The sequence below is a fragment of the Anabrus simplex genome, chromosome 2 (genome assembly GCF_040414725.1).
Source record: "Anabrus simplex isolate iqAnaSimp1 chromosome 2, ASM4041472v1, whole genome shotgun sequence".
Classification (NCBI taxonomy): domain Eukaryota; kingdom Metazoa; phylum Arthropoda; class Insecta; order Orthoptera; family Tettigoniidae; genus Anabrus; species Anabrus simplex.
Genome location: NC_090266.1, coordinates 688,234,418 through 688,257,768, shown reverse-complemented (window position 1 = coordinate 688,257,768; position 23,351 = coordinate 688,234,418).

The window sequence follows — 23,351 nt, the reverse complement described above, 5'->3', positions numbered from 1 at the left end:
TGTAGGGATGTTGTTTGCAAGAGAATGTACGCACTCCTATATTGAGATGTATTTGAAGTTCATTTTCTTTTACACGTTGTCATAGGAAAACAAACACAACAAAAATTGTTCTGATGGGCTGCATATCCACATGTGGCTGGGAGGCGTGACCAGTCTTAAGGAATATAATGTGTAGGAAGAGAATTGGAACATACGAGGTTTTAGAAGTAAGCCATCGATATGTCCGGCCCTGCGGAGTTGGAAGCAACGCGTCCGCCCCGGGTCCGATTCCCGGTCGGGTCAGGATTTTTTAATTGTAATGATTAATATCCCTGGCCTGGGGACTGGGTGTTTGTGTCGTTCTTAACGTTCCTTTCCTCACATTCAACACTCTGCACTTCCGCAATTCCACTTACACGCAGGTTCATATCATATGGTGAAAGTAGTGGAGGTCGACGCCACGAACAAATAACACTTAAAAAAGCCATCGATATACAAAATCAGTGACACTTTTCAAGGGAATCGTAGAACATACCTGATCATTTTGTTCCGTCATTCGTGTTCTCCCAACACTTGCCTGCTTGGGCAAACACTGGGTACTTTAGCTCAACAGCCAACAACATTTGCAGACAGTCCAGGGGTGCGCAAACTCCCCGGTATGAGTTTCCAGACGAAGAATAAGAAACCTAAGGTAAATATAGTTTTATTTTTAAAAAGTCGGCTTCTCATTTATATCGCATTTTATATGAATTTTTCATTTCATCGCTTTTTTCATAACGCATTAGGAAGTAGTTTACAGGTCGTGAAACAATCATTTAGCGTAATAACTTACCTGTATCGCGAAAAATGAACACCACTATCTATCTATCGCTTACCCTCAAGTGATGTTACATGATATCATAAAAAGTGAAGCTAAAGAACATTGGTCAGCGTCACTTTAACCCATATTATGTAGCCCTACTCAAGATATTTTCTTTTAGGGATTTTAATCATAGTTTAAAGTGTGCTTCGTAAGACCTCAGCTTATACTAGGTAATGTTCGAACTTCAATTCTTGTTGCTCTGATTTGAGCATAGACACTGTCTTAATAATGGGGATCCAGGAAATACTTCCCATATTGATTGTAAAGGCTAATTATTTTTTTCTGCTTTATCTTAATGATTATTGAACAAAAATATAATGTTAAATAAAAAAAAAAATATAACAGTAAGGTGAAATGACGTAGGCCTAACACTGCAACATACGCCTACACTTCAACAAATTCGTCGTTAAATTCCAAGATTTAAAAAAAATGCATACCACACGTGTAATATCTTACAGAGTCCATTACCGTACGTTGCCAGATTGACGTAACGAGAACATTTCATTTAGAAAAGCTATTACAGAAATTGTATCGATAAGTAAGTTGAAAGCAGTTTTATTTGACAATTTCAAGATTACCAAAGAAGTGAGAATGGATTTTGCCACGAAGCAAGCATAAATAGGAAACGACACAATGCTAATGTTTTGTCAACTTCAGTTGTCCGGCTCCATGGCCAAATGGTTAGCGTGCTAGCCTTTGGTCACGGGGGTCCCGGGTTCGATTTCAGGGAGGGTCAGGAATTTTAATCATCATTGGTTAATTTAGCTGGCACGGGGGCTGGGTATATGTGCCGTCTTCATCATCATTTAATCCTCATCACGATACGCAGGTCGTCTACGGGAGTCAAGTCAAAAGACCTGCACCTGGCGAGTCTAACTTGTCCTCGGACACTTCTTGGCCTCTCTGGAAGCCAAGCGCCATTAAATTATTAGTCTATTATTATTATTATTATTATTATTATTATTATTATTATTATTATTATTATTATTATGTACGGCTCCATGGCTAAACGGTTATCGTGCTGGCCTTTGGTCAAGAGGGGTCCGGGTTCGATTCCCGGCCAGGTCGGAGATTTTAACCTTAATTGGTTAATTCCAATGGCTCGGGGGCTGGGTGCGTGTGGCGTATTCAGCATTACAAATCATCCTAGGTAGGGCCCTCATCTTCACAGACACGCAGGTCGCCTAATAGGCCGTCTACGAGAAAAAGACCCGCACTAGGCCTCTCCGGAGGCCATACGCCATTATTATTATTATTATTATTATTATTATTATTATTATTATTATTATTATTACAACGTCATTGGCTTTTCGGCCCACCAACTACAACCTTTACGGTTATCAGTGACACCGAGGCCGAATTCTCCCGTCGGAGTTCTTCCATGTGCCGGTAAATCTAACGACACAGGGCTAGTGTATTTGAGCACCTTCAATTACCAGCGAATTAATTGGGGATCGAACCCGTCAACGTAGGCACACAAAGCCAGTGCTCTATCGGCTAAGCGCTATGCCCGGCTTCTTCTTCTTCTACTTCTTCCTCTATTGTATTTCGTTCTATGCACGTTATGTAGGCTTACAGGTCGTAGACGTTTCCAATACATTACAGTATTGTTTATCAAGGTAACTGGCATAGCCCTACTAGATTCGAGGTAATCAATCTCCCCAAGCAGATAAAATTATACTGCAACGTATTCGAAACATCTGCAATCTGTAGGCCTATATAATATAATGCACATAGAACTTTGATACAGTCCAACCGGGACGTAGAACGTTATTGTAGTTCAAAAGACCTTGGAAGAACAACTCGAAAGTAGTTTTCGGTTCATCAAAAGATCAGTAGCAACACGCGCAACACAGGGGCTCGCTTTGTTCCTGCGGGCGTGACACGAGGAGATTCGTAATAATAGGTAGAAACCAGGGGCGTACGCATAAGGGGGGGGGGGGATAAATCCCCCCACCGAAAAATTTGAAGTTTAGAACTTGTGATGAATTGTGGCAACCATGTAAATGATGATTTTAGGTAGCTCATTGTTTTGCTTTAAATTTTTCTGCTATTTGCTTTACGTAGCACCGACACATATAGGTCTTATGGCGACGACGGGATAGGAAAGGCCTAGTAAGGGGAAGGAAGCGGCCGTGGCCTTAATTAAGGTACAGCCCCAGCATTTACCTGGTGTGAAAATGGGAAACCACGGAAAACCATCTCCAGGGCTGGCGACAGGAGGATTCGAACCCACTATCTCCCGGATGCAAGCTCACAGTCGCGTGCTCCTAACCGCACTGCCAACTCCCCCGATACATCGGGTATTTAAACTGCTGTCATACTAGTAACCACTGCCACACCAGAGCGCTCTTTTTCGTCGCTGAAATATTTAAAAGGTTATTTGCAGAACATGACGCACAGGAAGGATTGAATGTTTTAGCTCTTTTGTATAGCCTATACACAAAGAATAGCATGTACCGTAGTGCGTAAATTCTCTTGCAAACGAACTCCCTACAATACGGTATGTTAAGGTCTATTTTGCTTTACACGATAGTACAGGAAAATGAGCACAACGAAAATTATTCAGATGGACTGCTTATAAATATGTGGCTGGGAGGCGTGACCAGTCTTAACGAATATAATTGGTAGGAAGAGCATTGGGACATACGAGGTTTTAAAGGTAAGTCATCGATATAATCCATGAGCTGGCCAAAAATCAGGAGACGTCTGCTGTTGTAATTATCAACATGAATATAAAAGTGTCTTAATTAAATAAGTGTGTTATTTTGAAAGTTTTAATTTAATGCTTCACGATAATTTCACGATATGCACTCAACATTATTTTATAGAGGTACTCAAATGTTAATAGTTAGGGTCTAATAGGCCTATCCCCCAGAAAATAATTTATGGGTACCCCCGCCCCCCTCTATGAGACGACAAGGATTTTCGATAATTGTGATTCGGGACTGCAACTATACCCTTCAGCAAAGAAAATGGGTTATTTCCATGCCAATGACTGTTATCCACATTTGTTTTTTATTACATTCTTCTGATGTTGTTTCAAATTGCATCACTCAATTTCAGTACCACACACTAGAACACTACCGGGCATCTTTCACATGATGACCATATTTTCCATTTACGGTACCAAAAAACCTTGCGGCAGGCTCCATGAAAAGACTGATAAATGGTAGTAATGACACTATTCTGAACGTGGTTGACCCCTGTGTTAACACCCTGACCATCCCTGCACACACCATTAATCAGTGTACCCATTCCTTCACGTTAGATGTAACACGTGCCTGCAACTCGATACCAGACGAGTTACGGAGCCTGATGTCGAGCTCGTCGCTCAAACCATGTTCACGCACTATTTTGGAAACTTCACGTGCACCTATGTTTACTGTTTACATTATTATTATTATTATTATTATTATTATTATTATTATTATTATTATTATTATTATTATTATTATTATTATTATTATTATTATTGTTGTTGTATGTACGTCTACCATCTTAGTCCCGTTTCTTGATACGAGGTCGGGCATGAGGTAATATGAGACATGATTTTACGTACGGATGCCCTTCCTGACGCCAACCCCTGTTAAGGAGCTAATGAAGATTGTATACAACTGGTTACAATGTGGAAGGAATCGGCTGTAGCCTATGAGTGGAGACTGTTACGGCATTTACCTGGAAGTGAAAATGGGAAACCACAGAAAACCATTCTCAGGACAGCCGACGGAGAGTTTCGAACCCACGCGTCTCCCAAATGCAGAGCTTGGCTCGTTAGCCGTAGCACGTTAACACGCGCGGCCACTCCGTTCGCTAATAATAATACTAATAATATAAAAATCATGTATAGCCTACTTTCCATTGTTTTACAGGTAACTTTTTATTATTTCCTAATGATTGTGAGTAGTATTAGGTTCATGTACTTATTAACCTTGGTTGAGTACAATAGGGAGTTTCGTAACCTTAACTGCGCCATGCAAACCAAAGGAAATAAGTAAATAAATAAATAAATAAATAAATAAATAAATAAATAAATAAATAAATAAATAAATAAGCTTATCATGCTAAATGCTGGGATGACAATACATTCGTCCTATGAGTGGAGCAGGAAAATCTGTCATCCCAGATTCATGACAACAGGTGAACGCGCGTACTTCGCGCGTATGAAGTCCGTCTAATAGCCTGTGAAAGTGTCCGTACTCTTCTCTTTCCACCGCTTTTCCCATATCCGCGGAGTCGCGGGTGCGAACTGTGTCGCACATGTGAATTTGGCCCTGTTTTACTGCCGGATGCCCTTTCCTTATATGAAGGGATGTAATTACTATAGAGTATTTCTGTGGTGGTTGGTAGTGTCGTGTGTTGTCTGAATATGCCGTGGAAAGTGTTGGGACAAACACAAACACCCAGTCCCCGGGCCAGAAGAATTAATCAAAGGCGATTATAATCCCCGGGCCGGCCGGGTATCGTACCCGGGACCCTCTGAACCGAAGGCCTCAACGCTGGCCATTCAGCCAAGGAGTCTGAAAGTGTTCGTACTGATTTGCATATTTTTAAACTAACCGAGAATTGATCAATACTTATTCTTATTCCTGAAATTTTCCAGAATTTATTTGGGTTGGCACTCGCTGTGGATTCGGCCCAGTTTTACGGCCGGATGTCTTTACTGACGCCAGCCCTATGTGGGGTGTCGTATTCACGATTGCGTTCTTCCGTGATAGTTGGTAGTGTGGTGTGTTGTATGTAGATGAAGTGAAGTATATGAAGAGGAGAACAAACACAGTTAAAATTCTCGACCCTGCCGGGCATTGAACCATGGGCCCTCTGAACCGAAGGTCAGTGCGCTGAACATTCAGCCAAGGAGTCTGACGAGAGAGTTGGGGTCAATACATCAGACATAATAGTTCACTCCAAGAAGAAGACACCCTATAACAACCTCGTAAGAGAGAACAGAAGAATATCATCAGGAAATGATGATGATGGTTGTTGTTTAAAGGGGACTAACAGCTAGGTCATCGGCCCTCATCAGGAAATGGCTTTAGGATACAGGGCAAGGTCGCCACCAGTTCAGACGGCACAGATGCCCACCAACAAAACCTGCAATATAATGGCGAAATGGAAATCTGTAGCATATGGAGAAACGGAGCTTCAATGGAGTGGCAAATGTGATTTCACAGAATGCACCCTCCTGCTAGTTTTGATGTCCCACGAAGCTTTGGGTTGCCCTGAACAGAATCCGATCAAGCCATGGACGATGTGGCTCACTGCTTCTAAGTGGGGCAGGCGAACTTCCCTCATCTGATGCTCTGGTGCAGCGAATCAAACCATCCACTATAAATCGTAGCGGAATATCCAAGGAGAGCGTTCTCTGGATCACTGAAGGACGGTGGTAACCTCTAGACAGACCAATGCAGCAGCTGGACAAACTGGATATATGGCTGTGAAATCCGTACGGATAAGTTGATTGTTTCAATTATTTGTCCAGTTCTTGTTTGTATATACCTGTGTGTTAGTACTATATCATATTTTCGTGTACAATGCCATAAACATATTAGGGCCTGGTAATTATTATTATTCTCTTCGGAATGAATTGAGACAAAACGGAAAACGACTTCTAGGATGATGGCGAATGCGATTTTTAGAAGTTTTCGTTTTGATTTGTGCTGTCTGAGGCTTAGCGCACCCCGGTCCAGTTCCTCGAACTGGTTCTTAATTCGTGGCAGAACCAGGGATCGAACTGATTGGGGTAGGACATTACTTTGCATGGTCCGGAAGATGTACCTCACAGTCGTTCTAGACCTGGGGCGCTACATTCTCGAATCGGCTTATCCCACATTACGTCTTTTGGAGTTTGAATGAATCCTCTTCCAAATGTTCAAGTCTGTTTTGAATTCCTGGAAGAGGGAAGAATTGAACCTAGTAGTTTGCAGTACTAACAGCTAGACAGGAGGTGGTTTAAGATGTTGGCCCAGTTGCACTTCTTGTTAAAACAATTGCCACCGCCACCACCAGAGGTGGTCAAAGAAGGACTCGCCAAAGTGAACTTAGGGAGCATTATGCACCACCGCTTGCCAGTTACCGTGCGACTATTTAACTTCACCGTTTTTTGCCTCATTTTACAATGTGATGAAAGATCCTGTGTTCTTACACAAAAAGGTTCTATAGACACTTCTTTTTTTTCTCATTCCTGACGTTTTCCCCCGTTTATTGCTATCGGAACTTGATGTGGATTTTGGCCAATTTTATGGCTGGATGCCTTTTCTCACGTCAAAACTTTGAAGGGATGTATTCACATTTGCGTGTTACTGGGGTAATTGATAATGTGTTGTGTTGTCTGTACAACAGATAAAACCGAGCGAATTGGCCGTGCGGTTAGGGCCGAGCATCTGTGAGCTTCCATTCGAGAGATAGTGGTTTTAAACCCCACTGTCGTCAGCCCTGATATGGTTATCCATGGTTTCCAATTTTCACACTAGGCAAATTAAGGCCACGGCCGTTTCCTTCCCACTCCCTAGCCCTTTCCTACCGTATCGTCGCCATAAGACCTATCTCTGTCTGTACGACGCAAACCCAATTGTAAAAACAAAACCTGTAGATAAGGAGATTAATATTAACACGAATTCGAATACCTAGTTCCCGAGCCAGAGGAATTAAAATCCCCGATATGGCTTTTTAAATCGAAACCGTGGTTGTCTGAATCCAAGGCTGGTATTCTGATAATTAAGACGTGGAACAGGGCACGATTCTATAAGTAGGCTACTAACCAATGGAAATGCTGTTAGTTTAATTTCGTTTCATCATCTCGTTTATTCCCGAAATTGTCAATTAATTTCGATTTGATTTTTCTACGAATACCACTACCATCTACCGTAGAAATCTGAAATTCACTGCCTAAATTCCATGGAAAAAATAATAATTGTCTTGAAAATTAGCGTGTATGTAACCTACAGTCCTATTTTAGCATATACAAGAGATTAATAATAATAATAATAATAATAATAATAATAATAATAATAATAATAATAATAATAATGTTATTTGCTTTATGTCCTACTAACTACTCTTACGGTTTTCGGAGACGCCGAGGTGCCGGAATTTGGTCCCGGAAGAGTTATTTTACGTGCCAGTAAATCTACTGACACGAGGCTGACGTATTTGAGCACCTTCAAATACCACCGGACGGAGCCAGGATCGAACCTGCCAAGTTGGGGTCAGAAGGTCAGCGCCTCAACCGTCTGAGCCACTCAGCCCGGCTACAAGAGATTAAAGGACATATTTCAGTTTACAATCCTTGCGATGAAGTACATCAATATTACCCTGTATGGCGTCTTGGACGGTGCAGACAATAGGCCTATGCGTTGGGATAACAGCAAGAATTTCATTCAGAAGAACGCTTCATTAAATTATGTACACTTTCTCATTTTACTACGGGAAGATCACGTCTCTTAATCCCAGATTATACTAATGTCTTTCTTAAAGGCTAACATTAAAATTTAACATTAAAATGATCTTGGATCATATTTCCTGATAGTTGGCAGCATTAGACGTTTAAATGGAAAAGTGTCTGTTATTAGTAGACTGAGGATTTATACGCAGTATAAATATCCAAAATATGCACGCAACTATGCACTAAAAACCTTTAAAATATGCACTAAAGGCTTTTAGATATGGATTAAAATTAAATGTGAGCAAGTTATGAGGCTCTTTATAGCATTTTTAAGCGATAAAGATTAGCTGCAGTTTGATATAGATATGAGGTCCAGAAGATAAAGAATGAAGGTATTAAAATAATTCTTACCATATATTTACTGTAAAAACATAACTATTGTTAAATCATAAATGTATAACCCTTTTTAAATAACATTTACCCATAACTCAAATAACTGCAAACCACAAGTTTCTCTTTATTCAAATATTTTGGTTGTGATGGTACGCAGGTTTTCACTGAATATAAACCTGTATGCTGAAAATGAACGTTCAGCATCACAGCAAATTTAACAAAATAAATAGGCCTACTTGAAAGTTCCCTAATATTTAACCTCTGCCCCTTCAGTACAGATGCATCTTTTTGTTTGTACATCAGCCCTGAATATTTTTGTCACACCGTTCTGAACTACTCACAAACACTGCAACTGGCACGAGTCATGAATTCCTTGACCGTGTGTCTTTCTCACCTCAAGAAATTTGCTTAATTCTAAATCTATATGAAAAATGTGAAAAATGGCCAAATAGGCTATTATTTGTAAAAATAAAACGAACCCGGGACCCTCTGAACCTAAGGCCTCAACACTGACCATTCAGCCAAAGAGTCGGACAGTAATAACAATAAAAATAATATTTTCATGTGGCTATTGTTAGCCTGGTGCCGACCTTGTAAGGCGGACCGCCAGACTAAGTAGCTCAGGTGGTAGAGCGCTGGCCTTCTGAGCTCAGGTTGACGGGTTAGAACCCGGCACGGCTCATCCCGATGGCATTTGACGGTGCACAACTATATCAACACTGTGTCGGTAGATTTGCTGGCAAGTTCAGTAACTCCTGTAACTCCTCCGTGGTTCAGGCAGTAGTGCGCCTGCCTCTCACTGCTGGATTCTGTAGTTCAAATCCCGGTCACTCAATGCGAGATTTGTGCTGGACAAAGCGGAGGTGGACGAGATTTAGTCCGGTTTTCCCTGTCTTAGTTCATTCCAGCAACGCTCTCCAATATCATTTCATTTCATATGTCAGTCATTAATCACTGTCCAAAGCAATACGGCAGGCTTCGGCAGCCGGCACAATTCCTGTCATCGCCGGTAGATGGAGGCTTCATTCATTCCGTTCCTGACCCGGTCGAATGACTGGAAACAGGCTGTGGATTTTCATTAAATAACACCTGCGGGACAAAATTCCGTCACCTCGGCTTCTCCGGAAAACGTTGACGGGGTTAGTGGAACGTAAAAGAACAAAAATATTATTATAAGGCAGACCCTCCAAAAATGGTGAGTGACATCTGCCGTGTATAGGAAACTAAGAGTTATTCTAGTGGAGGGTAGTGGAGATGTAGGCTATGAGCTACAGTGATGTTGGGAACAACACAAACACACCGTCACCGAGCGGATGGAATTAATCATTTAAGATTATAATCCCCGACGTAGCCTGAAGTCGAATTACGGGCCCTCTGAACCGAAGGCCACTATGCTAACTATTCACACAGTGAGCCAGATAATATCAGGATGTATTTCATGAAAACACCAGGCATTAAACACTACTTCTTTTCTTTTTCCTGGTAGTGATTTTATAATATTTATTAATACTAGAGTCGTTCCCTTACAGTAACGCGACGATAAATAGGCTATATAATATTTATTTTTTATCGAACTTCTCAATAATACCAAATCAAATTAAACCAAATCCCATGGCACAACAGCCCCGAAGGGGTATGCCCTACCAAACAATCACTGCCCAGCCCGAATGCCTTCAAATTACGAGGTGTCGTGTGGTCGGCACGACGAACACTCTCGGCCGTTGAAATGAAATGAAATGAAATGGCGTATGGCTTATAGTGCCGGGAGTGTCTGAGGACAAGTTTGGCTCGCCAGGTGCAGGTCTTTTGATTTGACGCCAGTAGGCGACCTGCGCGTCGTGACGAGGATGAAATGATGATGAAGACGACACATACACCCAGCCCCCGTGCCAGCGAAATTAACGAATTATGGTTAAAATTCCCGACCCCGCCGGGAATCGAACCCGGGACCCCTGTGACTAAAGGCCAGCACGCTAACCATTTAGCCATGGAGCCGGACTCTCGGCCGTTATTCTTGGCTTTCTAGACTGGAGCCGCGATTCACCATGAGATAGCTCCTTAAAACTGTAGTCACGTAACCTGAGTGGACCTCGAACCAGCACTGTGATCGAGGTAAAATCCCTGACCTGTCCGGGAATCGATCCCGGGACGTCCCGGTAATCTCAATAACACCACACATGCCATATGTCTGAGTGACTACACCTTCGTCAATTCTCTATGGCTTGATCGCACGCAATAGTGGCATTGCTGAACTATTCTAATGGTGGTTTTGCATCGTATGCTTCCAAACGTATTTCAGGCGCATACTTCGATAGCATGATACACCTTTATTCAACCCGCAGGGCTCATTAGCGAAATCTAGACCCAAATATATACTGTATAGTTAAGTGCAAAGTCAAAAACATTAGCGAGACCTGTATAAAGATATCCTATAATTCTTATGATAAATCCATAACAGCAGCAGCAACAACTTATTACCGTCACTACAGAATACTTTACATTCGAATTACACGCCAAGTTCATTTTTCTTCAGAGCAAGTTCCTCTTTCTTGGAAATTCCTTCGATTCCCTCTGCCTCATTGCTGCTTATTTCTAATGTATTTAGCATTTCCTCTTTGCTGACCTTTGCGATGCAGTCTTCTGTTCCGGAGAGAGTGGGTTCGATTCGAGCGAAAAATTATGGCATTCATTTTTGTACACCTCTAATCCGGTATCTCTAATCTGGTATCTAGTAAACCCGCTAGAAGTAAGAGCAAACGTTAAAGATATTTCGTTATTCTTCTGTCTTCTGAGGACCACGAAACAATTTCAATGCTTCATCCTTTGTTGTTCCTCCTTCCTCCTCCAATACTCCTCCATCTGCTCACTGTGCCTCCTTTTCCTCTCCTCACACCATGAATAAATATGTAATAATCTGTGTTGTGTTTGGATTTCTTGCGGTTAGGGTCGCGTAGCTGTGAGCCTGCATTCGGGAGATGGTGGGTTCGAATCCCACCGTCGACAGCCCTGGTTTCCAATTTTCACATCAGACAAATTCTGGGGCTGTACCTTAATTAAGGCCACGGTCGCATACATATCTTTCCAACTCTCCCACTGAAATCGCCCATTGGCACTATCCTACCTTTGCTGTTGACCCCGAATACGATGTCACTCAGTGCTTCATAAACCATGTCAATTTCTTCCTCATCTGCGCGCTCACATGGTGGATAGACTGGTCCTAATTCCTCCAAATGGTAAATCTACCCACATCAATTGTTCGTGTACATGCCTAACAGGGAATTGTTCATGTACATGCCTAACAGAAAGTACGTTGCGTGCAATAGGATTCCTAAAAAACAGTCCTACATCACACCACACAGAACACTTTATAATCTCCTATTTATTCTTCGTAATCTCCCCTTACCCGAATATCATTAACTCCTAACACATTCGGACGCATCCTCTCTGCTGATACGGCCAGTTCCCCTTTCTATCTTCTAAAAGCCCCATTAATATAGTTCTCAATCGAATTCCATTTCGTTCCAGAGATTTTTTCATGGAGTTCCTCGCCTGTCGAATGGAAATAGGACTCCGTAAATTCCATAGGTCCGAGGCTTGCTTAAAACGTTCTGAGCGTGCTCAGTACAAATTCTGTGAAGCAGGATGCCACCCCACTTACACACATTAAAAGTACGAATCTCTCTTCTAACGGGTTAGAGACCATCGACGTATTGTATAGTCCCAGCTGCCTGAGCACACTCCTATTACATAGTAAGTGGTATCCCGACTCTCAGGAACACATACTAAGCCACTCAGTCGTTGTCCACCGAGCTGGATAGCTGCAGTCGCTTAAGTGCGGCCAGTATCCAGTATTCGGGAGATAGTAGGTTCGAACCCCACTGTCGGCAGCCCTGAAAATGGTTTTCCGTGGTTTCCCATTTTCACACCAGGAAAATGCTGGGACTGTACCCCTGTAGCTCTTCCCTGTCCCATCGTCGCCATAAGACCTATCTGTGTCGGTGCGACGTAAAGCAACTAGTAAAAAAGTCGTTGTCCATCGTTCACGTGGTAAGACGTGACTACAGTAACTCACACCACGCACCATGGAATCGAAGCAAATGGGATTAAAACTAAGATACTAACCGATTCTCTTCCTGAAATGAGTGGTAATTATCGTGATTATTACCCTAAGGGAAAAGTCAAAATGATCATTCCCCCCCTTGAAACTTACCGAAGTTGAAAAACGAAGAGGACCAATGCAACGCCTTGGATAATGAAGATATTCGTAAAAGACGGCGGTGAGCTATGAAAGACTCCCTAATCTTTGTAAACTTACAATAATACCACAGGGGCAGGGACGTATTTATGGATAGTGCCGCCCTCAGTAATGCTAAAATCCTCTGGCCCCAACTTGCAGAAAAAAAGCAAGCTTAGGCCTATAGTTTTGCATGGCTGTTGGTATTGCGATCATAGCCACGAGATTCCAATTATAGTTGGAGTCCGCGGCACAGGGACATGATTTTTCATTTCATGAATCTCAAGATTTGAACCAGAGCCTTCGTAGTGGGTAGGCAGTGACAATGCCACTTGGGTATCGCACTTCCCTTCCAGAAACAAGAAAAAATTATAAACGGTTATATAGGTCATGTTTACTTTATTTCAAGACGAAATTTTACAACTATTTATAAACCATTACCTAAGAAATCAAAGTGCATGCATTATGCTTTGAGTTATAAGAGTTTTCATCCACATTTCCTTAAAGGAGAAAGCAGTGATGATGCCACCAAAGTTGATCTGACGAACTACATCAGACTCGATGTAAAGAATAAACGAAGCATTCAACCTTTTCTACGTTCTCTCCAACGAATGTAAATTTAATTATCCTGCGCACTGAAAATGATATCTCCACCGAATAATTTGCAATAAGTGCTCACTAAATGTACGCAAGGGCCCCGGGTTCGATTCCCGGCCAGGTCATGTTTTTTTACCTTCATCTGAGGGCTGGTTCGATGTTCACTCGGCTTTCGTGATTACAATTGAGGTGCTATCTGACGGTGAGATAGTGGCCTCGGTCTAGAAAGCCAAGAATAAGGGTCAAGAGGATCCGTCGTGCTGACCACGCGACACCTCGTAATCTGTAGGTCTTCGGGCTGAGCAGCGGTCGTTTTGTAGGCCATGGCCATGCGCCATGAGGAGGTGGGGGTGTACGCAACACCATACCAATATTAAGACGAACATACAAGAGGTCTTTGTCATAAACTGTTCCTCATAGTCTTAATACATTTTATCTACATCGTTTTTACTTAAACAGCAGTAACGGTGAACACATTCCTTTTCAGATTCATTAATTATGAGAGAAAGTGCTACCCCATGGGAACTACTATCTTAGCCAACCACCTAGGTCAGGGATGGCAAGCCTTTTCCTACTAGAGTGACAATTCATATCTTGTTTACTATTTCCAAATATCCAGCGTGCCATCCGTTACTTTTCATGAAACCTCTCTTTTCACTTCGAATTTCGAAATTATATTTGCTAATGTGTTATTTAGTTATGAGATTGCATCACATTTAGGTACGCTATATTGAGCTACAAATTCCATGATTTTATTTTGCAAATACTACAAAAAATCAAGCCGACATTTTAAAAATGTCAATATTAAGAGTAAGACATATGGCCTACAGTATTTTGCATTACTTTAAAACAATTTGTAAAAATATAGTACTGGGCGAGTTGGCCGTGCGGTTAGGGACGCGCAGCTGTGAGCTTGCATCCGGGGGATAGTGGTTTCGAGTCCCACTGTCGGCAGCCCTGACGATGGGTTTCCGTGGTTTCCGATTTTTACATCAGGCTAATGCTGGGATTGTACCTAAATTCAGCCCACGGCCGCCCCCTTCCCACTCCTAGGCCTGTACTATCCCATCGTCGCCATAAGACCTATCTGTGTCGGTGCGACGTAAAACAAATTGTAAAATATATGCATATATAGTAAGTCCATAGAATTAATTAACTGTAACACACTTCTTTATTAACATGTAATGTCGGGCTGAGTGGCTCAGACGGTTGAGGCGCTGGCCTCCTGAACTCCCAACTTGGCAGGTTCGATCCTGGCTCAGCCTGGTGGTATTTGAAGGTGCTGAATTACGCCAGCCACGTGTCACTAGATTTACTGGCACGACAACGAATTCCTGCGGAACAAAATTCCGGCACCTCGGCGTCTCCGAAAACCGTCAAAGGTAGTTAGTTGGACGTAGAAACATTATTATTATTATTATTATTATTATTATTATTATTATTATTATTATTATTATTATTATTATTAAAGTGTAATGTTAGAAATAAACAAAAAAAGAAGTACACGGACCTCACTAGCGTTCGATTCCCGGCCAGGTCAGGGTTTTTTTACCTGCATGTGAGGGCTGGTTCGATGTCCACTCGGTCTACATGATTACAATTGAGGAGCTATCTGACGGTAAGATAGTGGCCTCGGTCTAGAAAGCCAAGAATAACGGCCGGGAGGATGCGTCGTGCAATGGTGCAAGGTGGGTGAGTGAGCGAACGTGAAGAACTCGCCGGCCTTACTGTTCCTAGCAATATTGTCGCACTGATCGTCCGAATGATGCTAGATTTTAATCCTGTTAATTGCCTGTTAAAAACATTAATTGGCCTAAATGCCAATACATTGTATGCAGCATTACCCCCACCCCTTCCCGAAATCACGTTCGTGTGTCACCTATCCTAGGTTGCTTAGACCTAAATGGGGCACTGCGTGGGGGTTCGGAGAGAAGAAGTGTTGATCAAGTGAGCTTGGATTGGAAAGATAATTATGAGAAGCCTGAATCCTAACAGGAGGGTTGCAAATAATAATTGAAGGATAACCACGCACAGAACCATCGCTGTCAGGGCTCGAAATCGATCCCCGTATCTTCTGTCGTAGAGCAAGACGCAGTTTGGAGTATCTGTTCAGTATCAGAGATACTGTAAGTGTAGTAACTAGCTCACCCTATGTGGTATAACCAGTCACTTTATTTGGAATTTTGAGAGTCATGCCGATTAAGAACTGATGGCGGCATGGCGGCTTGACTTTCCCTCGGCTTCACGTTGTTGTGGAACACCAGAGAGACCAAATGAGGTGCTATATTCAAAGTTAGCTAGAGCCTCCTCACCTTCAATATGCTCTGTGAGCATACAGCAGTGATGTACCCCTCCTGGGATCCCCCCTCCTCCAAACAAGCCATGTGCCCTCCCTCCAACACCGCATGGCATTCCTTTCAGCTCGCTTACCGACTTGCTATCTTTCTCTTTATCTACAGACAGAAAAGGACAGAGAGATTGAGAGTGAGAGAGAGATTCTCCTAATGTCGATGATTGTCAGTTCCACAAATTGGACCCACCAGTATCCTTCAAAAGTGCGCGCATGGCTTTGAACACAACGAGTGTTTCTTTAAGGAATATACTCTAACCATTTGTAATTGTTGTATTGTTTGCGATATCGTGACCATTAATCTCGTATGAAAAATCTGTCTGGCAAACTGTGCTATCTGACTGGCTATAGTGATATCGTGTGTGAATTTTCATTGACTTGGACTAAACCCTTAACAATGGACAAGGACTATCTGCAACACTATTTTCTATCCTAGATAAGATGCAGTGCGCTCAATTCTGATTTTAACCATCAAACACCATTTACCACTTTTCATTCGAATTATAACCGAGACTTTAGGCAATGCTTTAAAATTCATTCATTCGTTCATTCTTTCTTTCTTTCTTTCATTTTCTACCGCTTTTCCCACAGTTGTGGGGTCGCGTATGCAAAATATGTAGCACATGTGGATTTGGCCCTGTTTTACGGCCGGATGCCCTTCCTGACTCCAACCCTATATGGAGGGATGTAATCACTATTGCGTGTTTCTCTGGTGGTTAGTAGTGTAGTATGTTGTATGAATATGAAGAGGAAAATGTTGGGATAAACACAAACACCCAGTCCCCGAGCCAGAAGAATTAATCAGACGCGATTAAAATCCTCGACCCGGCCGGGAATCGAACCCGGGACTCTCTGAACCGAAGGCTTCAACGCTCACGGTTCAGCCAAAGAGTCGGACTATGCTTTTAAGTTCTAATGACTATAAATAGACTATACGTGCTAAAATTGTAAGTTCGAAAAAATACCATAAAACATCTATTAACCGAAATAAAGGGAGGGTACATGAATTCGGTTAACCAAAATTTCGGGTAGGAAGTAAATGGTGCTTATTGGAGTAAAAATGTAGAAAATGATTCATGCACAAGTTTACATCAAAGTAATGTTATCCATTGGCTGTGTACGTTTAAATCATAATAGCCCTACTAATTTTCAAAGTAATGTGTATACAAAAAAACTAAGGTATTTCCTGAACTATGTTTTCACTGCGTTTTCTTGAGGCAGTATCCCGGCACGGTTTGTTAGGACACTCAAATAGCCTGGTTCCATTACTTTGTTCAAGAAAGTGTCAAGCTAAATAAAAAAATACAAACATGTTTGTAGAAAAAGCTTAATTCTTAAGGTAATGCTCTAATTACACCAAGAAGAAAAACCCTTACCTATAGCACATTCAATCTATTGTCGGCAATGGCACAGTTGTTTTCTGTTAAGTCGTCCTCATCGTCTGCAACACTTTTAGTGTTTTTCTTCAGTTGTAACACCACACCATATTCACAGAGTCCAAGTCACTAAGGTCTAGTTCAAGATCATCGCCATTTAGCCATTCACTAAACTCATTTTATCTTCTCTTTCCTTTTCCCTTTCATTGAAAAATAAAATTTTCTTTTTCACACTGCCAAATACATCAAATGCTCGCTTGCTAATTCGCCTGCAGTGATTTTTAAATAAGCAGTGGGACATTTCGGTTAAATGGTATTTCGGTTACTGGGGTTTCGGTTCATAGAGATTTAGCTGTAGCTGTCTTTAAACATTCTTACTTAAATATTCATCTTTGGTTGTATTTTTGCCTATAGAATAACAGTTTTGCGACTTGAAAATCAACATATCTGGCAAGGGATCAGTCACTCTGCACTGTACTTTGTTTCTGACTACGAACTGTAGACATTCAGTATGAAATGGCGTATGGCTTTTAGTGCCGGGAGTGTCCGAGGACAAGTTCGGCTCGCCGCATGCAGGTCTTTTGACTTGATTCCCGTAGGCGACCTGCGCGTCGTGATGAGGATGAAATGATGATGAAGACGACACATACACCCAGCCCCCGTGCCAGCGGAATTAACCAATTTTAGTTAAAATTTCCGACCCTGCCTGGAATCGAACCCGGGACTCCTGTGACCAAAGGCCAGCATGATAACCATTTAGCCATGGAGCCGGACTAGACATTCAGTCAACCGTATAGCTATAAAAACTACTTGTTATCATTATCGCATTGATACTAACGGCATCAAGAGGAACATGGGTGATAGACCTGATTAAGCCAGAAAGGTACTCTAATATAAATGAGTGAACTATGAGATGGATAAGTTTATTTCTTTACCACGGTCACACAGACCGGTCGTCCAAGGTTAAGGGTTAATACCTTGAAGAGGTCAGTCCCATAGTTTTCAGGAAATGTCAACCCATGGAGACATATTTCGAGTTTGCAGACAATGGGCTTCAAATCCACCTATATCTCAAGTCCGTAGATTGAGGCTTTGATTGCTACTTGAATTCTGTGGGTTATGTCAGTACATACAGAATGAAGGATAAATGCTGTCCAATAATAACAGGTCCTGATAAAAAGGACCACGACGCAAAAATGGGTGTAGGAACCAACCAGGTAGGCCTAACTTGCAATTTTCATTCGGTCGAATGAGACAAGAAGCATAATGGCGTTTTAGCTGAGATCTGCTGCCCAAATACTTTGAAAGATGCATCCACAACGTCTTAAATCACATTTATTTTGCAAAACCCAGTTTTTCGTTTTGTATTGGTAATGTCATAAAATGCCAAGATCTGCCAGAAGCCGGATGTCAAATTTTTGCATGAATGCAATAGGGATCCCTTCACTCCGATCGTCGTTCGAAAGTAAAAATCGAAATGTGTCCAAGAACAACGAATTCGCAGACTTCCACTTGATAAATTATGGTTTCTGACTCTAGACGAAACTTGTGTGTTAGAAGGAATGTTCCTCTCTGAATTCCAATTGCCTCGATGGCCTTTATCACTGCCGTTGCTTAGCGGGTGGTACTGTATATTTCATCCTTTAAACAAATGTAATATGCAGATCCAGGCAAAGAATCAGGCCAATAAATCCCTTGGCATAATAGAATTCGTGGTTCCTTAGTCCACAGATCGACAGTTGTCCTCAGGTGGTCCTAACAAGGTCACGTAAACACTTCAGTCCACCAAATATGCCTTAAAATCGTGATAGATCCTAGGATCGACCCTGAGACTTCCCAAAAATAGGGCTGCTGCTCTAACAGCTGGGAATGAAGCCACTAATGATAACACGCTTGAAATGTATATATTCAAGGTAGATGCAAATGTCGCAATCGTCGATCTCACTGGCACAGTCGATTTGTCAGCATCCTGTTCCCAAGGGATTGGATTCGATCCGGACTAAGGTCGCTTGTATTTGAGGGTGTTCAAATGCAACATTTCCTTGTTTTTGGTCGTTTGCGCGTGGCAGACCCCGTGCGGGCCAAAAGTCTGATACCTTGGCATCTCGAAAAGTCTACAGCAAATGAAGGGATGCTAAACAATTAACAGTATTATAAGTTAGAAGTCTCAATCTACTGCCCACAGGGCCAATGATCTAGATGTTAGGTCTTTTAAATAATAATAATAGTAATAATAATGCTAATAATAATAATAATCATTATCATCATCAATTGTCCACAAGACTCTGTGGACACATGTTCGCCTTTCCAGTCGAAAGCTGCCATAGAGTGGTCCCAACAACGGCACGTGAATATTTCAAATCCCCAAATATGCATCAATATCGTGATATATTCTATACTGGAATTAACCCTGGGTCTTCCCGAAAATAAGGCTTCTACTCTAACCCCACATTGCGCTGCGAACATTCACGCCTAACTAAGTAATCAGAAGACAATATATGGAGATATGGCTCACGTCACTAGATCACTCGTCTGTAGGCGTTTGGCATGTTGTTCGAAAGTCCGACAACCAGGAATTGTATCGTCCCTGTTAAATGGTAGGAATACCATCGTTATCACAATGTATTCACACTGACTGAGGTACAGCCCAGAAATGAAAGATATATTTATTCATATTTACTCATGGGGAAATAAAGACAGTTTGGTTATTAACAAGCAACTCTGTTCTAAATTTTAAAAATATGTATATTTCAAAATATACAAATATAAAAAAGGACAACTTTGAAAGGTCAATCTGAATATCGGATAAAATGTTCGTTATTAACTAATAGGTTGCATTTTTTTATTTCTTTAACTTCAGTTTCATCGGTATTCTTTTTTGCTAGTTGCTTTACGTCGCACCGACACAGATAGGTCTTATGGCGACGATGGGACAAGGAAGGGCTAGGAGTAGGAAGGAAGCGGCCGTGGCCTTAATTAAGGTACAGCACCAGCATTTGCCTGGTGTGAAAATGGGAAACCACGGAAAACCATTTTCAGGGCTGCCGACAGTGGGATTCGAACCTACTATCTCCCGAATACTGGATACTGGCCGCACTTAAGCGACTGCTATCGCGCTCGGTCATCGGTATTCTCAACCAGAAATGATAAATATATTTAAATAATATATTGTTCAGTGTTTCTTCTTTCTGTACACATTTTCCCCGTACCCTTCTAAGATCGCGGGTGGGATCTGGTCACACATGTTAATTTGACCCAATTTTACGGCCAGGGGCCCTTGTTGACACCGTCCCTGGCAAGAGAAAAACTATTGCGTTTTTCTGTGGTGGTTTGTAGTGTGTAGTGTTGTATATAAACGGAGAAGTGTGTACTAAGATACACACGAACACCCAGTATCCCGGGATTCGAATCCAGGATTCTCTAAACCGAAGGCTAAAATTTCTGACAGTTCAGACAAGGATATGAACTAATAAGTGTTCGATGTAGATCCAATTCATATTTAACTTCGTGAGACGTAAGAACATCTGAATAACATGCAATATCGTAACGTTCGGTAGTGTCATTGAGGCGTATGTTTCAGAGGAGATGAATCATTTGTTGACGATCCCGACTTGATAAAAAGCAAAGAATTGATTCTAAAGAATATCAGCCTTGAAGAATACAAGCGCATCATATGGACATTCTATAAATTCTCTTTCCAATTACATCACTGTTGTCAATGGTAGACGACTTAATTTCTAATTAATCTTCCTCTATAGAGAAATACTTTACTCGTCGCTTTCAAAAAAAAAAAAAAAAAAAATTATGTACATAAATTAAAATCTAATGAACATTCAACATTTAAAGCTACTTAAAATCTACGCTGTTGGCAGCTGTAGCTGATGTTTGGAAATAATACTAAACTGGCTCAACCAATTTGGACCAAAATATGCGGAATGTAAGGGAATCTTATGAGTACGTGTTTTAACGTACCGCCAACGCAGATAGGTCTATCGCAACGATAGGATAGGAAAGGGATAGGGATGGGAATGCAGTGGACATGACCCTTATTAAGATTAATTCACGAATTAATTCACGCCCACGACGTGGAAAGGGCGTCTTTCAAAGTTGACCAATGAAAACGATTGTTCGTCCATTTCTAGGATCGTAGTATCTAAGTGCAAATGGGTTCTATAGGACCCGCTGCAATCGCTCTTGACTATTAAGATGTCAGATACCATACCACCTGGACTACATTTACGAAATAAAAAACATACGCCTCAACGCAGGATCGAGCCCTCGACCTCCTGCTTGCTAACCAAAAACTCTATCCACTGCACCACCTTTACAGAACGACTCACACGTGCTGGCAGAGGTAGTTACTCTACATATGGTTACACTGTTGCCAGATTGCCACTTTTCAACGTCCTTTTTCTGCCGGATATACTCGCAGGACGAACTTTTGTGAGATATATTATTTTATTGCTGGTATGTGAGGCGTCGCGCTGCGACACCCGAGTGCGTGAATATCGCTTCACTCTGTATACGTAGATAAATACCCTTCACTGTCTCTGTGAATCAGCACAACTTGCAGACAGTATTCTCATGATTGGCACTTGTTATATCACACAGACACTCACACAGATACTGTACGTTGATAATACTGTGTCCACTGACTCGAACACTTGACTTAAAGATACATTCACTCCAGCAACACAGGCTTGTTGTTTCAGAACATAAATTATCCAAAGTCTGATATAGAGGGCCTCATAGCTCTCACCAACATATAAGACACAAAGCCGCCACAAGTGATACAATACGAAGTGCCTAAGCACTTCATAGTTTGTAGGTCAACCACGTTCCACGAACATTATAAGACCACGTTCCAAAAAAATTACATCTCCTCTTACTACCAAAATTTTCACTCAAGTAGTCTCCGCTGTTCTCTCACATGCCTATATAGACATCAGCTTACATTTACTCTCACATGATACGTCTAGATTGATCCTGGCCATCCAATCACGAGTAGGAGATCCTCTTGCCGTACCAAGACCTCGCACTGAACCATTTCCTGGTCCCAATACAATAACAAGGCCACCTTATCGGACTCTGCGTTATCTGCATGACTCACGCAAACTTTCCGAGTTGTTATTAGCACCGTTTTCCCATCCGCTTGTACAAAACAAATTACTCATATCATATATGAAGACCTTCCAGCTTAAAATATTAAGAAGCGGGCGAGTTGGCCGTGCGGCTAGGAGCGCGCAGCTGTGAGCTCACATCCGGTGACATAGTCATCATCATCATCATCATCATCTGTTTACCGTCCAGGTTCGGTTTTTCCCTCGGACTTAGCGAGGGATCCCACCTCTACCGCCTCAAGGGCAGTGTCCTGGAGCTTCAGACTCTTGGTCGGGGGATACAACTGGGGAGTATGACCAGCACCTCGCCCAGGGGGCCTCACCTGCTATACTGAACAGGGGCCTTGTGGAGGGATGGGAAGATTGGAAGGGATAGGCAAGGAAGAGGGAAGGAAGCGGCCGTGGCCTTAAGTTAGGTACCATCCCGGCATTCGCCTGGAGGAGAAGTGGGAAACCACGGAAAACCACTTCCAGGATGGCTGAGGCGGGAATCGAACCCACCCCTACTCAGTTGACCTCCTGAGGCTGAGTGGACCCCGTTCCAGCCCTCGTACCACTTTTCAAATTTCGTGGCAGAGCCGGGAATCGAACCCGGGCCTCCGGGGGTGGCAGCTAATCACGCTAACCACTACACCACAGAGGCGGACTGACATAGTCAATGAAGTAAAATTCAAACGACAATTACATAGGAACATCAACAACAACAAATAATTCCATGGAAGCCAAATATTGCAAGAAATTATATCGAAACAACTAATTTCACAGTAACAAATTAATAAAAAGGAGATACAATAAACAATCAACAAAAGTATACGTGACAGTGGCATATACTGAGGGCTACCAAGGCTTTCGGTGAAGCCCAAACCTCAGTTGAGAAGGATGGAATTCTAAAGCGCATTATAATGTGAGCGTCTGACAAATTGTTCCATTTACAAAACTTGAAAGCATTAAGAAAAAATGTCGCAGCCCACTGTCGGCAGCCCTGAAGATATTTTTCCGTGATTTCCCATTTTCACACTAGACAAATGCTGGGGCTGTACCTTAATTAAGGCCAAG